The following is a 22,975-nucleotide window of genomic DNA, read 5'->3' as shown; positions in this document are numbered from 1 at the left end:
GGATGGGACCTGCACCAGTGGGAGGGAGCTGTGAAGGAGGAAAGGTTTCCACGCACTAGGAAGCCCCTTCACAGGAGGATACTGCAGGTGGCGGAGGGGGGAAGCTTCGGGGCCGCGGAGGACAGCACAGCAACGTGTGCGGAGGGCAAAGCGGAGAGATTCCCGCACAGAGGATCGGTGCCGACTAGCACTCACCAGCCCGAGAGGATTGTCTGTTCACCCACCGAGGCAGGCAGGGGCTGGGAGCTGAGGCTCGGGCTTCAGAGGTCGGATCCTATGGAGAGGACTGGGGTTGGCTGCGTGAACACAGCCTGAAGGTGGCTAGTGCGCCATAGCTAGTGGAGAGGGAGTCCAGGGAAAAGTCTGGACCTGCCTAAGAGGCAAGAGACTATTGTTTTGGGGTGCGCAAGGAGAGGGGATTAAGAGCACCGCTTTAGGCAGAAGACCTAAACAGACATTTCTCCAAAGAAGATATACAGATTGCCAACAAACACATGAAAGGATGCTCAACATCACTAATAATTAGAGAAATGCAAATCAAAACTACAATGAGGTATCACCTCATACCCGTCAGAATGGCCATCATCAAAAAATCTACAAACCATAATTGCTGGAGAGGGTGTGGAGAAAAGGGAACACTCTTGCACTGCTGGTGGGAATGTAAATTGATACAGCCACTATGGAGAACACTATGGAGGTTCCTTAAAAAACTAAAAATAGAACTACCATAAGACCCAGCAATCCCACTACTGGGCATATACCCTGAGAAAACCATAATTCAAAAAGAGTCATGTACCACAATGTTCACTGCAGCTCTATTTACAATAGCCAGGACATGGAAGCAGTGTAAGTATCCATCAACAGATGAATGGATAAAGAAGATGTGGCACATATATACAATGGAATATTACTCAGCCATAAAAAGAAACGAAATTGAGTTATTTGTAGTAAGGTGGATGGACCTAGAGTCTGTCTTACAGAGTGAAGTCGGAAAGAGAAAAACAAATACTGTATGCTCACACATGTATATGGAATTTAAAAGAAAAAAATGGTTTTGTAGAACTTAGGGGAAGGACAGGAATAAAGATGCAGATGTAGAGAATGGACTTGAGGACACGGGGAGGGGGAAGGGTAAGCTGGGATGAAGTGAGAGAGTGGCATGGACTTATATACACTACCAAATGTAAAATAGATAGCTAGTGGGAAGCAGCCGCATAGCACAGGGAGATCAGCTCAGTGCTTTGTGACCACCTAGAGGGGTGGGATAGGGAGGGTGGGAGGGAGACCCAAGAGGGAGGAGCTATGGTCATATATGTATATGTATATGTATATGTATAGCTGATTCACTGTGTTATGAAGAGAAAGTAATACACCATTGTAAAGCAAATTTACTCCAAAAAAGATGTTAAAAAAAAAAAAAGGTACACAGGGACACACTTTATGTAATCAAACTTAATGCTAATTCAGTTTCGACTTGTGAAATGCGGAAAACACTGCACTCTGAGGTACAGGCTAGAAGATGGACGTAATAAGAGTAGAAGATATCTTGACATGATACATTTAACACACTGCTTTAGATTACTGAGTCATTGTGTACATCTGTGTTATATAGCAATATTTACTTTTGCTAATTGTGGGAGTGACTTACAGCCCAAGGCTGATGGATAGAAATGAACTTCAGCTAGTGAGTGAGATGACCACTGAGCACCCACAGTCATTGTAGATTTGAGCTCTTGTCTAACATTTATAGTTTATAAAATCCTAACGAAGTGCTATAAAACTGTTTTATTGTGAAAAATGACTCTGGAAAGAAATCCAGATGCTAGTGGTAGATATTCATTAAAAGTATTAATGTTTTTATCCATAAATTAACATTTTGGATAAATTCAAAGTGGATTGTCACCTTCTATGTTGGCTTGGAAATCTGGTTTCCAAGCGCACCATAAGTTCTACATGAAAACAAGAATAAGTGATTTGTGAATCTAATTCGACAAATGTTCTAAATAGTCAAAAATTTGTTCTTATTGTGAAAGATAAAACTTTAGTAAAATCTGAAAAAGCAATTAACTCCTAGTAAGAAACATGTAACTTCAGAAGGAAACGTGCTTTTGGAGACACGTATTTTAATAGCTGTATAAACAAACAGTAGTCCCATATAACACATGCATGAAAAGTCCGAAGATATCATTGGCATTTTTCAGTTATATGCTACTGCATTTGAATGAATATATGCTTAGAGCTGTGTTCTCAAATTTGAGAAAGTCTCAGAAAGCACTTTACCAGAATATGAAAGCTCTACTGTATTTCACTCATAATTATCAGGGAGAATTCATGGTGGAGTGGAAATAAAACATGATCCACAAAACCTGGATTCTAGCCTTGATATTGGTACCAGATAGATGTGCCATTTTGTTCAGGGCACTTGTTCTTTCCTGGGTGTGGATCCTTTCTCTTTTAACTGTAGGGGTGAAGGGTGGAGTAGTCAACTCAAGTGGGTCCCTTCTAACTCTAGGCTGTCATGCTTCCTCTGATGTTCTTTGTCTAAAAACTAAATACCAAGGTCCCAAAGTATCTGCAGGTGATTCTAAGTCGTTTCAGCTGCTCCTTACTTTACATGCTGGCAGCACTACAACTAAAAAAAGCCTTTCTGTCACTAGATGAGTAAGCAATTGCGATCCATCTACTCTGCGAGCAGCCTGGCTCCTTTTCCCTGCCACACGCCCTCAGAGTGAGTGGGATGTGCCTGCCAAGCCAAACATGATGAAACTGTGGATTTGAACATTAGCCTAAAACACAGAAAAAGTTAAATGCTATGACAACTGTCTATGATTCCATCTACGCTTTAACTATGTATTCAGTGATAGTATTCTGTCCTTTAAATCCATTTTTATATTCAAATATTTCTATAGTGTTCCCCCTGCCACCTCAGCATTTTATCCTGGAGAATAATGTTTGTGGCATTTTATCTGTGAAGAAATATAAGGAAGGGGAAATAATGGGTTTCATCATACAAATCACGGATGCTCTGTACTCATCTGTGACTCTTGTGACAAAGAATTAAAGAGGAGCAAGGCATCTAGAGCTGGTGCGAACCCCATGCCTTCACCTAAAATTGCAAGAGGTGCTAAGGTCAAGTTCCATTACACATTCAATCCTAAAGGGCAGAGATTTTAACCATGTTCCTTGATAGCTAAGATGTTTAATCACTGAAATAGGCTGGGGTTTGTAGTCAGGCTTCAGGTTCTGTTCACATGGGACCCCCCTCTGAACCTTGCTTGCCTCCCCTGAGCAGACTCCTCTGCTCTCCACTCCCAGTCCACATGGTGAACATGCACCTTAGCACCCATCACTTCTTTTTTTTTTCTTTTTTTTGCGGTACACGGGCCTCTCACTGCTGTGGCCTCTCCCATCACAGAGCACAGGCTCCGGACGCGCAGGCTCAGCGGCCATGGCCCACGGGCCCAGCCGCTCCGCGGCATGTGGGATCTTCCCGGACCAGGGCACGAACCCGTGTCCCCTGCATCGGCAGGCGGACTCTCAACCACTGAGCCACCAGGGAAGCCCCGACCCACCACTTCTTGATGCAATCTATCTCCTTAGATGTTTGCAAATATGATGGAGCAGTCCTAGAGCAAAGACTTGTCCATTTTTTCTACTTTAGCTACTAAGAGCCACCTGTCACCTAGTAGGCTGTTACTAAATGCTTGTTGGATTGACCTATGAGTAATGTTCCCCAGATACTAGTTACATCCTCTGGAATTTCTTTGCTACAAGTTCTGCAACAGACGATAGCAGAACTTTGCCCAAGAAATTAATTGCCCAAATTTAAGAGGAAGTGAGGTTGCTTTTTTGAAAATGATAGAGAAAAATTTTATTCTAGCTAATACCTATTGTAGCTAATAGTCAGGTAGAGTTTAATTCATGCCAAGCTATGTCCTAAATCCTTTACATATATTGACTAATTGAGTCCTTACTCAACCATATGTGAAAGATGTCATTATTATTCCCATTTACAGATGAAGAAACTGAGGCACAGAGAGGCTAAGTAACTTCAGCCAAGTCATACAGACATTGGCAGAGCTGGGAATCAAAGCCACACACGCAGACCTTTTTACAATGTTCCTGTTCTTAAACATTTATGCTATGGTTCTCTGGAGCTATATTCCATTGTCAGTCAGGTGGAACCGTAATTCTTTTATATAAGTTATTTATTTATTTTTGGCTGCTTTGGGTCTTCGTTGCTGCACACGGGCTTTCTCTCGCTGCAGCAAACAGGTGCTACTCTTCGTTGCGGTGCGCAGGCTTCTCATTGCAGTGGCTTCTCTTGTTGCGGAACACGGGCTCTAGGCACACAGACTTCAGTAGTTGTGGCTCGCAGGCTCGGTAGTTGTGGTGCACGGGCTTAGTTGCTCCATGGCACGTGGGATCTTCCCTGGTCAAGGACTGAACCCATGTCCCCTGCATTGGCAGGCAGATTCTTAATCACTGAGCTACCAGGGAAGTCCCAGAACCGTAATTTTTGAATTAATAAAGCTGATTTAGTTCATTAGAATTGGAATACATCATTCAGAAGAATTCTTAATCAGCTATACTGGTTAAAAATATTCCCTTTGGTGTTGTCTTTATTATTTAAAAAGAAATAACTCTATAGGATAAATGTAAAGGATTGCCCCATTTAGAAAGAGGATTGATTTTGCAAAAAATCTTTTGCCATCGACTTTGGTTTGCAAATCTGAGAAAGTGTAATTACTTAGCTCTCCCACATAGTTCTAATGCAGCTAAGTTTGTTAAACCAATGAGCCAACTCAAGAAAGCTTTACATATTCTCATATGGCTGGCCACTTGTGATTTTTTACTTTTTGCATTGCCTTACTGACCTTCCAAAACCATATTGGCTGCCTGATGATCCTTGTCAAAATGAGAATAGAAGTATGATAATGTAGACTTCTGTGGTCCAAACATTGAAAATAATCTAGACAGTCTTAAAAAGCTAGTATCTGGGACTCCCTGCAACCCACACAAGCAGATTGCTGCCTTGCATTTCAGCAGTGGAATAAATATATTATGAATCTAAGGCTGCCTTAAGAAATAGAAAAGAAGGGGGGAAAAAGGTTAAAAAGTAGACACATACTTAGCATCAAGCCCTGCATTGTAAAAACAAATTTTGAACCTGCTGGGTCCATAAGCCATTATAGTACTGAGAAAATAATAAATATGCATTTGTAGGGGGAAAAAAAGTAGTGTTAATAAAGCTGTCAGACTTGAGAGAGGCATTTCCTAAATTGTCAAAGCATTTCCTGCTGCTTCAAATTCAGCTTCTCCTTGGTAAACTGATTACTGCAAAAGAGTATCTGAGGATCTGACAGGATCTATAGCAGTTTTAAGTTAAATTCCTTTTCCCACGTAAGTTACATTTTCATTAATTTCTGTGGGTTTTGTTTTGGTTTTTTGCCTTTGAAAAAATAGTTACTTAAGGTATATTTACTATATGTATAATAATTTATTAGGAAATGGAAATTTGAATTACTAATCCAGAAAGTTTCATACAAAATTCCCATAGATGTTGTATTTCATGCAGAAACTGTGCTGCATAACGATCATGTGTGATGGATTATTTTACTTTACAAATTATTTCTCCACTATTGATGAGTATTTGGAGTTTACTCTAAAAAAATTGAACTAGTACCTGTACTGAAAATGGCATTTGCAGAGGGTGATGTATTTTTAAACTGCTATACTTAAATATATTATCTGATAATAGTGTTATTTAAATGACTATATCTGATACAATCTTTTAAAAATAGATTAGGCATACATTGATGAAATTAAGATATATTTGAATATAGTAGAATGATTTTCAGAAAACCTGAAAATCCAGTAGAGTCTCATTCCAGAAAATTTTGGGCAACTACAGAAGTAGGAACTATGTGTGTCCCATGTCACACAAATCAATTAACACTTTTCAACCTTCTTGCTTATTTACCTGTTGGCATTTTTTTACCTTATGGATTTATCTCTCCCTCTTGTTGTATGACTCTTATAATACAGGTCCCTACTTATTTTTCTCTTATTTCTCTGACTGTTTCTTCTGAGTCTTCTTTGCTTTCCCCTTCTACTCAACCTGTGAATGTTGATGTTCTTCTATATCCACAGCACAGACATCTCTCCTGAACTTTTTTGCAGATATTTAATGAAACATCTCCATCTCCATTTGAATAATTAATTTGTCCTTTTCCTCTTTCAAAAACAAAAACAGACCATGATACCTATGCTCCTGGGGCAACGTTTCCTATATTTGATGATTACACCAATAGCCATTCCATTGTTTAAACCAGAAATGAGGGAGTCATCCTTTTTTATTTCTTTTATCTCTTCTACTCAATCACCAATAACTCTGTATTTTACCCTTCCAATATTCTCGCATTTGTCTTATTTCTTTTCTCTGCATTCTCCCCTCATGCCAGGAGCAGCTTCCTTAAAGAAGAATCCAGAATAATACTAAGACTATCGCTTAAAATACTTACAGTCCTATAATTGCATCATACTTTCTATCTCTGCTCATCCCGGTCATGACCAGATGTGGGAGCTTTCCAGGTATTACCATTCTACTTTCCTCTCCATGCTTGGTATCCATTCATCCGACCCAAGCACCCACACAGTCTTCTTCACAAAAACCCCACAACTACCAGTTCACCCACTGTGATTACAAAGCTCCCTAGTACCTTTAACCTCCTGTTGGAATTTTCTTCTCTTCTCCTTGCCTCATGTAAACTCCAGATACCTACTGGAGTAACTTCTTCCTATTCTTAACTTGAGGTTGTTTCCTTTCTCCTCTTTCCAATATTCCTTGCAATCCATTACTTCAACTTCCTTTTTTTCAGATTTATTCCTCTGGATAAATTACTTCATCCTTCTTATTCACACTGTCATCTAACAGTCTTCCTTTCACCCAGCTCATTCATTGAACGCTAGAACTTAGCTAATAATTTTCCTCCCTACCGATGTCACTTTTCTTCCCAACTTCAATATGTACAAATCCTCTCCCCTGGTCTTTCAGTTTTCTGCCGTTTTCTTTTCCAATGACCTTTTCATCCATTTTAGTGTTGCTCTTATGATAATATGAATAAACCTTGTTATCACTAGAAACTTTTAAAGTAGACTTAAAGTAATCCACTGTAAGATCAACAACTTCATTTTTACAGCTTTTCTATCAAATATTTCTATGGCTACAAATATCTGACCTCATTGAGACCTCTGATATGTTAACTCCATCACTTTTTCAGTATCCATCTGCTTCCTAGATCAGCCTGGTTTCTATGGTCCATAAATAACATCTCGCTTTTGCAAATATTCTCAATTGGTTGTGCGGCTTTCCCTCTATTTCTCTCAACTAGTAGGTCTGGATGAGCCCTAACAGCTCTCTTTTCTGTATGTGAAGTGAACTGCAGAATAGCTATTGAGGAAATCACCCACCTGAGCCAAGGAGATTTTGCTGCACACTTTTGACATTCACATTTACAAATTTAACATGGTTAATTTAAGATTTTTTGATTTGCACTCAGTGTGGCTCAATAATCATATTACATTTCAAACAGACTTATTGCCCCACTACCTGAAATTATTTTATACTGCTATCTTGGGGCAAAAATTGGTTAACTCCTCTCCAAATCATTTTGTTTTTCTCCTGGACTCACAAGCTCCCCTTGCCTCCTTTGCAGCTGGAAGTAGTCATGTTCCTGAGTTCTGGGCAATGGAATGTAGGCAGAAGATATATCCATCACTTTGGGACCTGGCCCACAAATATCTTCTACATACAATCCTTCTCTTTCTGCGAACTGAATGGAAGAGCACAGTGAGGACCTAGAAGATGGTGAAGTCACAAGTTGGAAAGAACCTGGGTCATGAGTGACTACGAAAAAGATAACTTGTCTATCAGAAATATTCACATTGGTTTTCACAATAAATAGGTGGGTTTTTTGGTTATTTTCAGCTGCTGAGAAGTTGGGATTTGTTTTGTTATAATAACTAGTATTTATATTCTAATAGAATATTATTTCCTCCTAGTGTATGGTCAGGTAATATACAATTCATTAAGAAAATGAAACCACCAGAAGCAAATTCTCTCCATTTTCCATCCCTAAACAACCTGCTTACATTAGTACCCATTTTTTCCTTCTTCTCTTTTGTTACACTGGAATGATTAGCCCTCCTTGTTTCCAAGGACAGTCACTCTGCTAACGTTCCGTGTTCTATCCTTTATAACCTCTTTAAGGAACTATGACCCCTCGCTTAATTATCTCCATCTCACCCACAGCATCAATTTCTAGCTACATAGGATCTTTCACATCAGCATAGAAACATGCTCTAATCCTCTAATAAAAACCCTGCCTTAAGCCCACATTTCCTTTCAATTATAGCATTTTCTCTGACTTAACCAAACCTTTTCAAATACTTTCTTACATTTACCCATTTTACCACTTTCCTTACATGCATGTTTTATAATTTTTTGACAGTAAAGTGGGGTGAAGGGATTCAGAACACAGCAGGAAAAAAAACACAAAGAAGAAAATAATCATTCACATGTCTACCACCCTTAACGCTGATAACATTATGAAATTTATTATTTTACTTTTTAAAATAACTTTGTTTTTCAAACTGATAAATACAAGTTATAAAGTTTAAGTTTTGCAGAGAAATTATAAAGATGAAAGATTTGGAAAAAATCTCCAAATACATCTCCAAATACACCTGAAAATATCTTCATTTATACAAGTAAATGCATATATCATTCAATACATGTAAAAATGAATGATTGATATTTTTTATAGAAATGGAATCATATTGTACATATTATTTTAAATAAGATACTTCATTTGAATTTTGCTATTAATATTTTATATTCTGCAAACCTATGACTTACTTCTTTTATAAAAATAATTATTCTCAATGTTGTTTACAATTGAATTTCTGTGGGGTTTTTTATTTTTGGTTTAATGTTTACCACTAATTATTTTATGCTTTTGTCTTCATTTTAATCCTTCTCTTAATTTTCTGAATTTCTTTGTCAAACATCGTTTCCCTCCAAGAAGGGTGTTTAGGTTGTGTATTCCCTGATATTTTTCACAGCTGAGAATATATCCTTGTTGCCTTTATACCTGACTGATACTTTGGGCATAATATTGTTGGGTCACCCTTTTCTAAGACTGTTGTGGAAACTACTTCATTGTCTTCTGGCTTTGCAGTTTGCTAGGAGAATTTTTATGTGAGCCTGATTTTCTCCTGTTGTAGGTGAGTTGATTTTTAAGTCTAGATTTTCTAAAAAGACTTCTTTAAAATACCACTTAAATAGCTGACTTAGAATATACTTTGGTCTTGAGATTTCTATATCAAATCCTCGAAGAGCATTCTCTTTCAATTTTCAGATTTAATTATTTCTTTATCTGAGGGAACTCCTCTTGTATTAAATTTAAAAATAATCTTCTGTTCTAATGTTGAGTTTTTCAACATTAAGAGAAAAGTTATACTTAATGTCAGCTTATCTTGCTCTGTCATCTGTGTCCAATTGTTTCATTCTGTTTCTTTAATCTTTTTTAAAAATCTGTGATTATTTCAAACACTTGCTCTATGTCAGCAATTTTATTTTTAGTTTTGTCATTTTTGTTTCTAATTAATTTATTAATTCTATTATGATGCTTTAATCCTCATTCCCCCTTACATTTGCAATTCTTTTCAAATTATTTTTTATCTTATCATTTCCTCTTGGAGTTTTTTTTTTTATAGGAACCACATTTCTTAATTTGTTCTACAATGTGAAGCAGTTGGGAAGAATTTCGTTTTGTCCTTCAAGTAATGCTTTCCTATTGGATGAGCTCTTTTTCTTTCTTCCCATGCTTTCTTTCTTAAGTTATTTGCCATAGTGTATTTGCTTACATGCCATGGCAGTTAATTTTTTCTTTCTTATTCCTGGTTGTGCCTATCTAGACACTACATTTGCTTGCCTAATTGTGAAAGTAACTTAGCTATTTTCCTGAAGGATCGGGGCGAGGACTGTTTTATTTTCTCCCTGAGATACGGTGTGAAGGCTGAATAATTGTCTCTATCCAATTTCTGTGGGACAGGGAACAGTCAAGAGGGTAGAGGTGGTGGTGTTACTTCTAACAGAATCTCTTTTTCCTTTATGAATTTTTTATGTACACTACCAAGGTTTCCTCTTGTTAGTATAGGCAAGGGTAAACTGACATTTAGTGAGCTTATACAAATTTTAGGGCCCTTGTTAAGGAACATAAGGCAAAATTATGAAAATAAAATTAGGTTCAAGGTCTTAAAAGGGACTCAGGTAAGCTGAAGCTTAAGCTTTATTACCCTATAGTAAATCTGCCTTAACTAGGTGCTGCCTTAATTCCGTACCCATGTGATTCAAGATTATTTTTCTTATGCAATGTATAGTCCTGATGACTTTCTATCAGAGTCACCTTCTGTTTTCTTTCCCCACTTTACATAGCTCTATAGCACTTTCCAGATGCTGTTTCCTTTGTTTCATGATCAGAAGAAGAAAAAGAGAGAGTACCACCTTTGGTGGCTTCACTCAAGATTTTGCCATATTGCTCGGGATTGTCTGTGCAAATGTCAGCATGTCTGAGTCAGGGTTCTCCAGAGAAACAGAACAAGTAAGATACGTATATTGATAATATACATATGTGGAGATATATTTTAGGAATTGGCTCATGTCATCATGGAAAATGAGAAGTCCTAAGATCTGTCTGTAAGCTGGAGAAAAAGGAAAGCCAGTGGTATAATTCAGTCTGAGTACCAAGGCCTGAGAAATGGGGAGGTCACTGGTATACCCAGAGTCTGAAGGCCCAAGAACCAGGAGCTCCCATGTCTAAGGGCAGGAGAAGATGGACTTCCCAGCTGAGGAGGAGAAAGACAATTTTCCCCTCCTTTGACTTTTTGTTCTATTTGGCCCTCAGTGGATTGGATGAGGTCCACCCACATTGGTGAAAGCCATCTTCTCTACTCAAACTACTGATTCAAATACTAACCTGTTCCAGAAACACCCTCACAGACACACCCAGAAATAATATTTTACCAGTCCCCCGGGTACCCTTTAGCCCAGTTAAGTTGAAACATAAAATTAACCATCACAGGGAGGGACAGGATCCATACCATGCTCTCTCTTTCTACTCTGTTATAGAGTCCTATACTTTTTCCTTTTCCCAGTTTACTAATTTAGGTTATTATTGCTTGCTTGACTACTATTTATAAATTTTATCATGGGTTTTACTCTAGGAGACATGAGATAGATTTTGTGAGGAATTTCTTAGGGTAAAATTCTCTATTCACTCCTAATCCTTCCAAACTGCTCCCATCACTCCTCTGCTCGCATTGGGGGTACGGTAATCTCCTTGTGGAAAAAACAAGCAATTCTTTGAATTTGTCTTTCTTGATCTCCCAACATAATTTACTAAGACTGTCCACTGGCTTTTAAAAAAAAATATTTTCCCCTCTGGGCTTCCCTGAAACAAACTGCTCTTAATTCACTGGCAGGGATTTTGCTGTCTTTTGGCTGGATTCTTCTCCTTGACTTCTGAAGGGAAGTTGCCTTCAGGCTACAGTCTTGAGCCATCCTCATTTCCTCTGCACACGTTCATTCCTGGCTTACGTACCTATTACCGGGGCTAAGATTTCCAAACTGTTATCTGCAGCATGAACTTCTACTTTGAGCTCCAGAAAATGAATGTCTGTCTGTGCTTAGATATTTCACAACTATCTGCAACTTAAGTAAACAAAACAGAATTTTACTTTTGTCTCAGATCTCTACCTTGCATTCCATGTGATTGTGCAGTTTAGTAAACATGAAAAATAAATCATAATCTTGCTCATCTATTTACTGTTGAAAAATAAAACATATGTACAAAAGATATATAGGTACATAATATATGTACAATTTAATGACTATTAAATGACTATTAACAAAGTAAATACATACGTACATGCTACTGACCCTAAGAAATAGATTAATATTAGGAACTTTGATGTCCTTCGCATGACCCTCTCAGATCCATCTCCTACCCAGCTCCCCCATGTAATCACAATCCTGACTGCTCTTGATTTTTCTTATGGTTATTGCATGTATGTAGGTGTCTGAATATAACTATATATGTATATGTTTATATATACATACTCATATATATATACCTTATTTTAGAAAAATTAACCAATGAAAATTCAATAGTGAGTTCTGAAGCTAATACCTATATGAAAATATGATATATAACAAAGATGGTATTAGGAGATCATTGGGACAAAGCTGTGGAATAAATGGCACTGGGACAATTATACGTATGGAAAAAGCTAAATTGGATTTCTGTACCACTCTGCTCATAAAAAATCACTGTTTATTTAAAACAAACACATAAATACAACAAGGCTTGGGAAACAGGAGTGGCACCCATTAGAACAGGAAGATCAAAAAAAGATGTCATCCTCTTACACATGATGGCCATTCTCTCCACTGTTCAGCTATGATCAAGATAAGTCATAAAAATAAAAATAAGGAATGAGTAACTTTAAGAAGGAAATATGGTTATTAAAAGGAAGGGAAGACGTTCAACCGGTATTAAAGCAAAATTTTAAACCTAACAATTGATTTAAATGAGAAAGAGATAATCAAAAATTAAGATCAGAGATTAAAATTTGGAAAACTATAAGACTAAGAATTTGTAAGTTAGAATAAAATAATAATCAAAATGAGGAAAATTTTAAAAGTCAGGGAGGTTTTTTTAAGTGGTAAAGTTGAGATACATCTGATAGCCAAAAGATAAAAGATAAAATTGACAAATTCTTAACAATTTGAAGAAACAGAGTTGAGAGTTAACAGAAGAGAAGGAAAAAAAGTAAAAAAACATTAGAAGGAGACAGGCATCGTGTATTATGGGAAGATTTTTAAAAAATATTTATTTATTTTATTTATTTGTTTGGCTCTGCCAGGTCTTAGTTGCGGCACTCGGGATCTTTATTGTGGCCTGTGGGATCTTTTAGTTGCAGCATGCGAACTCTTAGTTGCGGCATGCATGTGGAATCTAGTTCCCTGACCAGGGATCAAACCCTGGCCCCCTGCACTGGGAACATGGAGTCTTAACCACTGTACCACCAGGGAAGTCCATTATGGAAAGATTTTTGAGGGCTCTCCAACTTCTTTGGGAATATCGTATTCTACTATGTATTTGATTTTCTCCACATTCTTTTTGGAGATGTGAGAAATAGAATCATTGATTGTCACTCATTTTTATTTTATCTTTCATTCTACAGCACATCACAGAAATTTTTTTATTTCTGGTATACTCTCATGCTTATATTGCCATTTTACTCTTTTTTTTTTCCTTTCCTTTAGAAGGGAAACCTCAGTTTGTCCATTTCAAGTCACCAAAGTTTTAACATTGTTTTTTGTACAAATAAACCCATGTACAAATAAAACTCAGATGGCAAACTTTTTACAGGTACTAAGCATAATTTATGTATTTAATAGGTATTTGCTCAACACTCAAGAGCAAGAAGTACCATTATGGTTATCTAAAAGCACATTGAGATTCCCAATATGAGAAGTTTGGATCTCTCTGTCACTCTAAGGCAGAATCTTTGAGGTTTACAAGATGCTTGGAACACGGGAGGATTTGCTCCTTAAATCAGGGTAAATCCCATTATTGCTGTTTCTCCTTCCAATCACAACTAATGAACACCTTCTCTTCCTATTTCTGTCAAGCAATGATGCCTCTGAGAGGCTCAAAGATGAATCTCACTCCTAGCAGACTTAGCCATAAATAAACTTGCTGCTGCTCTGCAGGGCTCATGTCTGGGATCCAGGCTTCCCAAGCATCCTGCCCTCCACCCCGCCTCCTGCCTGCCGAGAACAAACAGGGGTCCTACATCATCACTGAGAAAACTACACGAACTTCACTGAAACCTCTTCCCTTCCTAGTCAAGGAAGATGAAAAGTGCTGCCTTTCAGGTCCACCACCTATGCTCAATAGCATCTGCTCACTTCCATTCCCTTCCTACACACACAAACACACACACACACACAAACTATATATTTAAATCCAGATGATGGAATAATATTGTTTTAGTGGTGGAAGATCTCCACTCTGGACCCCTAAAACAATTGAGCCCTAAGGAAAGAGGGTAAAACACACACACACACACCTTTCATTCTTTCAATCCTTTACTGTGGTGAAATCAATATCTTAAGGAAGAATTTCTGTGTAAACATGGTAGTCTTATCTGAATCTCTTTTGCATTCTGTCCCCTTCTTTTGCACTATTGGTCCCATGTCTGTGGCTCTCAGTGCCAATGTTCCAAAACCGTTTATTTCTGCAATTTCTCAGACTTTGTCACCTATATTTCTATGGTTCTAGCCGCTCTGGATTCTACTGGTATTAGTGACGCCATCTGCGCTGCATTGTCTACTCTGCTAAAAATTCTCCTGACTTTGACCCTTGGAAAGTATAAGGTCCTTTCTCTTTGTCTGACTGTATCTTTACTTTGAATATTTTCTTTGCTCTCTTCTATACTCTTCTCCTCCTCAGAAAAACTGGGAGGAATAGTATGGTCCAGGCTGTCTTTTAGATGAAAGAAAGAAGCTTTCAGATCGCCTTTGACCCTCAGCCTTCTTTGATACATCTTGAATTGAAGCTTCAAACGGCATCTCCATTCTCCACTCCACCTGAACTGGCACAAAATTTTGCAGCCTAACTCTTTCCTGCCCACCGCCCTGTAGGCTACGTCAAGAGATTCTAGTGTGCTTCCATATTCAGCCAAATCATGAAAAGATTTTAATTAGAACTTAGGCTCATCAAGGAAAGCTTCCATTTTATCAGCTGACTTTATTCTCTTTATGCAAAAAGAAATGGTGGCAATGTCTCCTATTAGCAACAAACTCTGCTGTTACCTAGTCTGATAAAACTCAGATAGGGCTTCTCTTGTCTTTCCTAAATCACCTATTCTTAGGTTTTTCTTTCTTCCGTGTTAGAAAAAAGATTGAGCAGAAGAAAAAAACAATGGTAATTAGCTCTTTGGGATTCACGAATTACCTAAGATTTTGAAATTTTTGTTTTTATGCTAGAATAATTTTCTGGGTGACTAAATTATGTAATTTAGGTAGGTTTTTCTCTCAGAATTTTGCACTATCTAAAATGCATCTTCTGGCAAATGTTTAAATTTAAACTCAGTGATATGTTCCTACAATAGTCTGCTCTAGCCCTTTGCTCAAAAATGCTACTATTCTTTTACTGTTTAGAAACATTTGAATGAAAATTTTCAATTTCCCCACAATTGTCTTAAAATCTAGAGCCCTAAAAGGGAGGATGAGTCTAAAGATCCATTAGCAGTTGGTAATTTCTTTTCTTTAAGTCTCAAAACTATGATATTAAACTATCTTGTATTAGAAGGCACTCTGCTATAATACAAGTTAGCACTGCTTTCATGTTCACAGGTCATTCCTATTCTTGTCAATTGCATAGAATAAACACTGACAATCATGTTGCTTTTCAACAACTGGAATTGAAGTTCTTTATCATCAGAAACCACTGAAAAATTCTTCGAATGCAAGTTGGGATGAGGATATCTACTTTATAACATAACTATGGGAAAATTACTCAGCTGTCTGGATGTACACTAAATGCAGACATTCTTGGATAGAACCTTTCTGTTTTTTCTTATTCTATTAGTACTATTTTTGATGTTTCTGACCTTTAGTGTCAGAGAAAGTTCTCATGATGCCAGTATTTGATCCATGTGTGCTGAAATTCAGATGGAAATACAACATAAACCTAGCTTGAGAGAAGCAAAGATATTTGTAGGTTTGAAAAATTTTGCTGGTCTTGGCTAAACATTTTGGCTTTCAAAACCTAATTTACTAGAAATTAAATATGAAATATGTTAATACATATAGTAGTTATATAAGTATTTTATACTGCTTTAATATGGCTCACCTATGATATTCTATGAAACTCCGAAGTGATATTCATAGAATGGCTCTCTCAACCCCCTGCCTCTGCTCACTGTATAAACTTTACCCCCTTATCTCAAATAAGACATGACATGACATCATCTCTTTGCCTAAGACAACAATATATCCTTTTGTTATAGAGAGGTTCAAAAAGTTAGCCATGCTAAATATGATTCTGGTTTTTATTATGTAACAAATGCCACAACCTGTATTGAAGACAGAGTAACATCTCTCTACTGCAGATAGAAAATGAGACGACTGGAACTTGCTGTGCTAAACTGCTGAGATCACCATCATGCATTATTAATTGAAATAAATAAGAAATAAAAGAAAAAATGACTTTTGCTCCTGCTATTTGAAAGGTCTGTAGTGCATTATCTAGTCATCAGTTCAGTTTCTTTTTACCACATCATGCATCCAGACTTAAATGATGTGGATGACAAAAATTCTTTCTGACCTTGTCACTTTAAGTTTCTTCCCCCACCCCAGTATCTGTCTCACAGTCATTAGAAACTCACTTCCTTGAATCTTGTATTCACAATCACAGAGCCTTGGGAAAAAAGTAAAACTGCTGTCATTGATAGGTTATTTCAAAATAACTAAAAATAATATGAGTGAATCTGTCACTTGGAAAACTTAGAGTGAGTTCCACATTCTGCTGGGTGACCTTGGAAAGAACATGTAAGTGATACCTACTAGATTTCCAAACAGACAACTGAGGTGGCCAATTGAGCAAAATAGCAGATTTTAGAAAAGAGAGGAGGAGCTGAGGAGAAAGAAGGAAGGAAAGAAGGAAGGAAGGAAGGAAGGAAGGAAAGAAAGAAAGAAAGAAAGAAAGAAAGAAAGAAAGAAAGAAAGATCAATTTATTGAAAAAGCCAATTATGTTTTAGTAAATTTACTAGCTTTTAGACTAAAGTAACCAGTCTTTTAAGTTAAAAAATGAGGAAATTTTAATCTCCCAAATAATCTTTGGTGATTTAAAAATACTGCAAATTCACTGACATTCCTTTTTTCAAAAGGACTCTAATTTCCCTACCCTAGAGTGTGGGCTGGACTTGTGAACCATTTTTAATAAACAGAATGTGGTGAAAACCAAGGCTAGGCCTCAAAAAGGACAAATTTTTTGGTATCACTTCTAGAGGAAACCAGTTGCTATAATATGAGGATACTCAAGCAGCCCTGAGGAAGGTTTATGCAGAGAGCTGAGGCCGCTCAACGACAGCCAGCACCAACTTGCCAATGATATAAGTGAGCCACCTTGGAACTGGATATTTCTGACAGAGTCAAAGACACCAGATAACTTCTCACTTGACCAACACCTAACTACAATATCATGAGAAACATCAAGCCAGAACTGCCCATCCAAGCTGATCCTGAATTCATGACCCATATAAGCCATGAGAGTTTAAAAGTGTGTTGCTTTTTTGAGACTAAAGTTTTGGGGAACCAGACAAGGACATTACAAGGAAAGAAAACTACAGGCCAATGTCTTTGATGAACATAGACGCAAAAATCCTCAACAAAATATTGGTAAATTGAATTCAACAGTACATTAAAGGTATCACACACCACAATCAACTGGGATTTACCCAAGGGATGCAAGGATGGTTCAACATCTGCAAATCAATTGATGTGATACAACACATTAACGAAATGAAGGATAAAAAGCATATGATCATCTCAATAGATGCAGAGGAAACATTTCACAAAATTCAACATCCTTTCATGATAAAAATCCTCAACAAAATTGGTAAAGAGGGAACATATCTCAACATGATAAAGGCCATACATGACAAGCCCATAGCTAACATCATACTCAATGCTGAAAATTTGAAAACTTTTCCTCTAACATCAGGAACAAGACAAGGCCCATTCTCACCATGTTTATTCAACTTAGTATTGGAAGTCCTAGTAACAGCAATAGATAATACTTAGCCATGATATATTTTCGTTCTTTAGCATCTACCCTTTGAGTTAATGATGGAGATAAATGTCTATTATATATATGTATATATATGTATATATATACATTCTACTATGAACTTGGTTCTTATAGTTCTCTGCTTAAATTGCAAAAGAAAAATAATGTAATAGAAACAAATATGAATTCCTATTAAAGATGGTTTTAATATGATGGAATAAATAGTCTCAAGGATAGTGCTCATTTCTTTTTCTTTTTTGCAGATAATTCATTCAACAGACATTTATTGAAGTCCAGCTCTGTGCCTGGCAGTGGGAATGTAGTAGTGAATACTATAGACACTAAAGACTTTACAGAGAAGTTAATCTATATTGTATATAATTAATTTATGCTATAATATGAAGAATTGGAGTGATTCAGCATATTCACATTGTAGCTAGCAGACCTCCACATTTAATCTCTTTGCCTGTGCTACTCAAAATTCTTGTCTATGAGGAGGTACATGAGTGTGCCTGAATGGAAATCAACACACTGTTGCCTTCATTGCAAAAGTCTTACTAAGAAACAAATAGTAACTGAAGTTAAGAGTGTGCCTCATGATATAGGTAACTTATATTCTGGTACAAGCTCCTTATCTCATCACGCACATTCTACCAAGGTCCTTATCTTGCTGCAGACTAGCAAGAAACAGTTTGCAGATGGGCAGCCGGTCTTCTGACCTCACGTTGGATTACACTGCTCTAGACTATATTCCAGCCTTATTAAGAGTTATCACTTGTAGCTCAGTTCACAAAAGCTGTAATTTGACTGCATGCATAAGGAAAGACTAAATCTTAGTATAAAAGGTCCCTAAAAACTCCCATTGAAGAGTATACTCTGGGGGCATAGTGCTTGTTTGTTTCATACCTGTCACGTGTGGTAGATGAAGGGTAAAATTTTACAACTATAATTTTTAGAGAAATAGTTTCTTTTTTAAACTTAATGTTTACCATTTTTCCCTTTCATCTGTATCATCCACTATTCCTTTTATCATTCTTTCCTAAGATTTATATTGGTTACATATATAATAGGAAATTTGTTATAATGCTGATCATTAAATATCATGGAAATGGTTAGGAGAGAGAAATATCTAGGAAAATGCTTTCCTTTGTCTGGGGTTAGGGAAAGATAATAAATTTTACTTTTTGTTCTGTATTGGCATTTATGTCATTTTTTCACTTGCTTTCTATAACAAAAACAATGCTTATTTAATATTATTTATTGAGAGTTCCAATTTTAAAAACTATATAAACAATTTTCAAATAGTTTAAAGCAGAGTAGTATAAAGGAAAGTTATTATAGTGAAACATTTTAAAATTATTTTCCTTGTCAGTAGATTAAGACACTAAAATTTTAGAGCCAGGATCTTAGGATTTACCTGGTCTGACCCTCTCAGTTTATACTGTATATATTTTTCCTGTCGAAAAATCAAAGCCCAACGAGATTGGGCAAAAAGTGGGGGAAATGATGCTAGAACTCATCTAGTGGAGGTTTTTTCCACTTCTTTATCATCTTGCTGCTTGTTTTAGACATACTTTTATCAGCATGCCAAATTTACATTTGATATCATAGTTGCTATTTTATTCTCAAAATCTTATACGATTTTCTTACTTTCCATCTGACTACCCAAAGGAACATGCTTTTCTCTATCATGAAAACACTATGAAGCTAGAGAACTAGAAATGGTTCAGAAAGACCAGAGGCTGTTCTGACTCTGCACCCTCGAATCCATCACCTGGGTCACTAGTGCATAGTTGCAGGTGAATAATTAATGCAGTTGAACTGTGCTCTGGTCCAGTAGTACCTGCATGTATACACGTTATTTCTCCTCTACACCTATTTTCTTGAATGTATAATCAAGTTACTAAAGAACGTACTACGAAAACTATTTAACTGCTTGTTCCACCGACAATAGGTCATCAGCGAAATCCCTCACATTGTTGACTTTTTTGCAGAAGTTGAAATCAGCCTACTTTGGAATCGTTCATTTCAAGTGGCATATGTTTGCTTCTTCACAGACTGCATGTTCCTCTCCCGGAGGTGCAATCCGCCACTTTCCTGCTCCTTATTCTTCAAAAAATCCAGTTTTTAAGCCCATGATTCCATGTCATGAGACTATCCTATCAAGTATCCTTCCTTGCTGCAGTTGGTGTTTGGCTCTCTCATTACTTTCTTTCATTCCTGGAAAATTTTAGTTCCTGGTTCATGGTCACTCTCTCTCCACCACTACTTCTGCCACACTTCTAAAGAATTTCAGTATCCACTTAGATGGTCCGTTCAATATCTTTGCCTAGAGTTCTTTGACATCCTTCCCTCCAATGCCTGTGTCTCCAGCTATTCACTTTCAAGGTCCACGCCCTAAAGCTTGTCATCACCAGGAACTACAGTCCCTCCACATTCCATTCACAAGCATTCTTTTTCCCCCCAGCAACCACATCCTATCTTTCCAGTTCACTTAGTCTAAAATTCCAACTCCAACAATCCCTTTAACTCATGGGTCTATAACCCATTGACTGCACTATCTTTGATTATCCCTCACCCATCCTCATGTTTCTACTTCTCTCCTTATTCTGCTTAAATTCCACGTCAGTCACTATAACCACTCCCTGACCTCCACCCTTACTCAGCTACCTTGCCTTTCACTCATTTTCTCTGCTCTCTTGACAAAGCCTGTATGCATCTGTTTACATCCAACTTACCTCATTTTCCAGTCCTGCCCACACACGTACAGCTGAACACACTGGAGAAAAACATACCACATGTCTTTAAATATGACTACCAATGAGTTTTTCATGATGCCTGGAATTAACATTGTATTTCCCCAATCTAGTGTCTCTTCCATTTTCCTAGATAACTATTTCAAATCGTCTTCTCTCTCCTCAAATCTCCAACACCTACTCTTTTATGCACATTCTTAGTCCATGACGTAGCATGCTGTTTTTCTGAGACTAATGAAGCAACAGAAGAGAATTTCAAAGAGCCCCAACAAATGCATATGCCTACTATCTGTCCCTGTGCCTATGAACTGTGTCTATTGCTATGAACTGTTTGTACTCCAAGCAGTGATCAACCTTTCCACTTACGTGCTGGTTTCTACTCAACCACTCCAGCACATTGCTTCAGCCAATCTTCTCCCTCTGCTCCATCACTGTTTCTTCTCTGAGATCTTTCTCATAAACACAAAATATTCTCTATTAACTCTCACCTTAAAACAATTTTCCTTGGAGCTCTCTTCTTTCTTTAGATACTATATCAGATTGTTTCCATTACTTTAAAGAAAAACTTCTCAGAATAGTCATCCTCAGTAACACTCTCTAAATTCTCTTCCTTTCTTCTACCTTGAACTCACCTCATTCAGGTCTTCATGCTTCCAATTCCACTGAGATGACTCTTGTCAGTGTCACCAATAACCTCTGCATTGCTTCTAGTCTTAGTCCCCATTTACTGGACCATCAACAGCAATTGACAGAGTTAATGGGTCTCTCATCCTTAAAACACTGTCTTAACTTGGCTTCCAGTTGTCATGGATTTTCTCCTGTGTAACAGGTTGCTCTTCTCGTAAGCTTGTTTACGCTGGGCTCTCCTCTCCTTGCCTATCTGTAAACTTAGAGTGTTCCAGGGCTCAATCTTTGGACCACTTCGCTTTTTAACTAACATATATTTTTCTCATAAATCTCAACCTTAAGATCATTTAAATCTTGACGAATTCTAAGCGAACATCTTCAGCCCAGACCTCATCCCTGAACTCCCAACTTGAACAACAAACTGCCTACTTGACCTTTTCACCTGAACGTCTAATGGAAGTCATCAAGTTAACATATTATAAAATGAACTCCTTAGGTTCTAACCTTCCACGTCGCGTTTCCCTGCGATCTTTATCATCACTTAAACCCATTCTTCCAGTTGCACATGCAAAATATCTTTGGAATCATCCTCTGACATCCTCATTCTATCTGTCAGTAACTTCTTTTGGCTTTACCTTCAAAACATATCCAGAATTTAACCACCTCTCACCACCACTTTTTTTTTTAAACCTCTCTAGTCCAAGCCTCTATTATTATTCACTCAAATTAATGCTCAAACCTTCTTACCAATTACCCAGCATCTGCCACAGGCCTTCTCACTCTGTTCGTATCCCAACTGTTAGAATGCTTCTTATAAGACATAAATCAGATCAGATCAACCTTCTGCTCATGATTCTTTAGAGGCTTCCCATCTCATTCCATGTACAAGCCAAGTCATTGGAAAAGATCTGGCCTACAATGGAATATTACTCAGCCATAAAAAGAAACGAAATTGAGCTATTTGTAATGAGGTGGATGGACCTAGAGTCTGTCATACAGAGTGAAGTAAGTCAGAAAGAGAAAGACAAATACCATATGCTAACACATATATATGGAATTTAAGAAAAAGAAAAAATGTCATGAAGAACCTAGGGGTAAAACAGGAATAAAGACACAGACCTACTTGAGAATGGACTTGAGGATATGGGGAGGGGGAAGGGTAAGCTGTGACAAAGCGAGAGAGAGGCATGGGCATATATACACTACCAAACAGTAAGGTAGATAGCTAGTGGGAAGCAGCCGCATAGCACAGGGAGATCAGCTCGGTGCTCTGTGACCGCCTGGAGGGGTGGGATAGGGAGGGTGGGAGGGAGGGAGATGCAAGAGGGAAGGGATATGGGAACAGATGTATATGTATAACTGATTCACTTTGTTATAAAGCAGAAACTAATACACCATTGTGAAGCAATTATACTCCAATAAAGTTGTAAAAAAACCAAAAAAACCCACCTCTGGCCTCACCTGTTACAATATCTCACTTTCTCACTTTATTTAAGGTGTATTAACCTGCTTTCTCTCCCTGAGACAAATCAGACATGCTTCCACATGAGGGCCTTTCTTCTTGCTGTTTCCTCTGATGGCAATGTTCTTCTTAGGGACCCATATGTCACTTTTTACCTCCACCAGATCTTGGATCATATGTCACCTTCCCCAGGAAGACTTTC

This window comes from Mesoplodon mirus, assembly GCF_964341445.2.
Source record: "Mesoplodon mirus genome assembly, chromosome: 9".
NCBI classification, from domain to species: Eukaryota; Metazoa; Chordata; class Mammalia; order Artiodactyla; family Ziphiidae; genus Mesoplodon; species Mesoplodon mirus.
This window is presented reverse-complemented; position numbering follows the sequence as displayed.